This window comes from Fukomys damarensis, unplaced genomic scaffold (assembly GCF_012274545.1).
Source record: "Fukomys damarensis isolate Sample0158 unplaced genomic scaffold, DMR_v1.0_HiC HiC_scaffold_30, whole genome shotgun sequence".
Classification (NCBI taxonomy): Eukaryota; Metazoa; Chordata; class Mammalia; order Rodentia; family Bathyergidae; genus Fukomys; species Fukomys damarensis.
The window spans coordinates 34,081,610-34,085,424 of NW_022900942.1; the positions used below are offsets into that span (position 1 = coordinate 34,081,610).

At 37.3% G+C, this 3,815-nt stretch overlaps 1 long non-coding RNA gene across 1 annotated transcript in view; it reads left to right on the top strand.

Annotated features, from left to right (window-relative positions):
- Nucleotides 1-497: 497 nt before the first annotated feature.
- The window catches only part of LOC104860500, a 14,699-nt gene continuing 11,381 nt past the window's right edge, over nucleotides 498-3,815 (top strand). The window contains exon 1 of the long non-coding RNA XR_779711.3: nucleotides 498-573. This is a non-coding gene — a long non-coding RNA (uncharacterized LOC104860500). The remainder of the gene's footprint in view (nucleotides 574-3,815) is intronic.

The following is a 3,815-nucleotide window of genomic DNA, read 5'->3' on the forward strand; positions in this document are numbered from 1 at the left end:
ATATTAAAAACTGTAGATAAGTAAAATGAAATTTAATAATATATTTTACTTAGCCTAATATTCTGAAATATTTCAACACATAATCAACACAAAAAAGATAATTAAATCCTCTTACATTCATTTTTTTCATATTTTATTTAAAACCTAGAAATTATTCTCCACTTACAGCACATCTTGGTTTGGACTACCCATATATCTTTCATTTGCTTTTTCTTTGGCAGTACTGGGTACTGAACCTAGTGGGTACTCTACCACTGAGCTACATCCCTGGCCCTTTTTAAATATTTTATTTTGAGACAGTCTTACTAAATTGTCCAGGCTGGCTTCAGACTTCTGTTCCTCCTGCCTCAGCCTCCTGAGTAGCTGTGCACCACACAAGCCTGGCTTGGATTTCTTAAAATATTTTTTAATCACAAATTTAATTTAATAAAACATCTGAATACTTAAAAGTTTTTCTTTCATTGGTTCTGACAAAATATTTTTGTTTTGTTTTTTGAGATGGGGGTCTCACTATGTTGTCCAAGCTGGTCTTGAACTCCTGGACTCAAGATATCCTCCTGCCTGGGACTATAGGTATGTACTACTGTGACTGGCAAAACTGGGCTTTTCTTTTGTTTTTGTTTGTTTTGTTTGTTGCTTGTTTTTGAGACAGGGTCTTGCTATGTAGTTCAGGCTGGACTTGAACTCACTATGTAGCCCAAATTGGCCTCAAACTACCAGTGGTCTTTCTGCCTTAGTCTCCTGAGTACTAGAATTATAGGCATGGTTTTAAATTGCTTTTAAAGAAAGTTGTTTTAGTAAATTTATTTCAAATTATTTAGTTATTTTTTACCTTATAGGTATTTTGTAGAAAATATTTCTTAACAATCTATCATTGAATCAACTGATGAATGGATAAATAAAATATGGTGCATCCATACAATGAAACATTTTGGGTCATAAAAGGAAATAAAGTACTCATACTACATGGATATCTCTTAAAAACATTACACTAAGTAAAAGAAGCCAGTCACAAAAGACCACATGGTATGCAGCATTTCCATTATTATGAAATGTCCAGAATAGGTAATTCTATAGAGGAAAACTATGGTTGTACAACTCTATGAATGTATGAAAAACTATTGAACAGTATGGCTTTTTATTTTTTTTTTTTTTTGAGACAGGATCTTACTAAATTGCTAAATTGCCTAGCCTGGGCTCAAACTTGCAGTCCTCCTGCCTCAGCCTTTCAGAGTGCTGAGATTACAGGCATGTTCCCATGTGTTCTACTTCAATAAAGTTTTTTTAAAAATGAGTAATTATGAGTTAAATCGCCAGCACTGTTAACAAATTTTTTAAAAAAACTTATCGCTGGACAGATTATGTCCTCTGTTTTATTCAAAACAACAAATTTGAAGCTACTTAACTTGCAAAAAAAATTGTAATATAATCATTCTTTTTTTTTTCAACCTCCATACTAATATTTAAATTATCACTTTTCTTTGCTATCTTGGAGAGTTTTCACTCTGGACATTGATCACAGTAGTACCAGCAAGACACGTGACTACACTGGTTCCCAGGAAGATCAGTTTTAGGAAATACTTTGTATGAAAGTATGCCGGTATACATACTTGGAAAAGTCTTTGTGTATCTCCAGAAGTACAAATATGCTACTGTGAAGATCACTGTCTCAGGCTCTATGACCTCTCAGGAGAGGCACAAGAGGAAGAAATGGATGGTGCCATCTCTGTTGGCATATTCCATGGCAAGGCCCTTGGTAAGCCAGTTAGAATGAACACTGGGGCTGCTGACCCAGACCTGGGTACTTCTACAAGGTCAACTCATATCCAGAATGTGTGACGGAGGGTCAGACAAACCTATCATCTCTGAAAGCCACAACAATGTAGAAAACAACCTACACAAAATAACCTCGATTATCTGAACTAAATGTTGTTTAGCTCTGCCTGAGGCTGCCCAAACAGTTTCTGGCAGTTGAAGGGAGATTTATATAGCTAGAAAACTTGATCCCCTGACTTTCCTCTTTTACTTTTTTGTGGGTGAATTTAATCTTTGTACCTGACATGTCTGCTGAGTGTATAATTAGCATGCTGACATCTGAGCAGCAATGTTTCTCAGCTAGCTTTATTTAGGGTTGGAAATATTTTTTACTTTGGATAAACTAGGCACCCTCCAGCTTCCTTATTCTGAATATGATAGGTTTTTTAACTCTTCAAATATATTGAAGATAGAAATATCTGTGTCCAGATGTCAACTGTAGTTACCCTGTCCTTTGCAGTATACATGAAATTGGCTCAGCCTGTCCCCATCGTTCCATGGTTTATGTAAAGGTCAATTACCTCCTTTCAAAGATCTGAACATTTCTGGGAAATACAGGCTCTGTGAACACCTCTGAGTCCAGCTGCTGTGAACTATGCTCCTTTTGGAATTCATCCCTCTCTCCCTCCTGCTTTTACTGCCAACCCAGTTATGGATTCAAAACTTGTCTTTGTCTAGTGGTATGAAGGGTCTGGATCCCCAAATCAGGTACCTGGAAGACTTCAAAGAAAGTTTGGGGAATAGGGATATACTTCTGGGGAACAAGGATATACCTCTGAGCAACAGGGCCAGCATAAAATCTAACTTATGTGAAGGCTGTCCCACCATTCTCCACCCTGCACAGGGTTCCAGGCTCTGCCCTCTCCCTTTCTGCTTTCTTACTTTTGTTCTGATATTTCTGTACATATCAAAAGCCAACAGCCACTTCTGAGACAGAAAGAATTATATATTTCTTACAATTTTTTCCCTGGCTCTGGGTTTCTGTCTACATATCTTAGGAAGCCAAGCTAAACTTTAAAAACTAGTACTTACAAGGATTTTCCCTAGTAAAGTCACTAGCCACTTCTCTCCTCAATTTTATCTCAGAGAATAGGGGTATAGATTTTGTTTGCAAAATGAATCAGAAAAAAAATGCGAGAACAAAGAATTGTACATTAATAGAATAACACAATGACAAGAATATTTGAGCTAGTTAATACTATTTATTGAGTGTCTGCTATATTCCAGGCACAGAGCTAGGCACAAAGGGAAACAAAATAAGATATAGTTATGCCCTTGTGTAGCTTATAGAGCTACTTGCAAAAAGAAACAACAGTCAAATACAAAAGTAAAATGAAGTTATGAACACCAGGAAAGTGCAGTGCAAGTGCCATGAGAGTAATATGCTACCTAGAAGGGGACCAGGCAAGCTATCCATGAGATTATGACAGCAGACCTATAATCTGAAGGTCCAGGGTTGGTGAACCTAGAAAGAAGCAAAAGAGCACTCCAGGCTGAGGCAGTGGGCTGTGCTTTGTAACAATGGAAATCCCTGACAAAGGGCTGAAAGAAGGCTCACATGGCTGGGCTGCAAACCTAGGTAGCATTGAAAAGTTTCAAGCTGAGGAGTGTGAGACAGCTCTGATTTACATTTGGGGGGAAAAAAAAATCACTCTGCCTGCAGTATAGAGAATGGAATGGAATGTTACAAAGACTTGAAAGGAGCTGTCAACTGGGGAGCCCATGTGGAAACAAGCAGTGATTATCAATATGATTATTCAGAGCAGCTTCTTATCTAGTTTAATTTTTATACTAAATTAATATACACATACAAATAGTTCAAAACAGCAAACAGCATTACAGTGTAAGGTTTATAAAAAAAATAGCAGCCCTTCAAAACAAAGCAGAACAAATCCCAGCAGTATCCCAACCATCTCTCCCCAATCCCTTTGCTCCTTTTAAGGACCCCTTCTTCCACTCTTAACAATTCATCTAGCATTTCCTCCCCCTTCTTGCTCTTT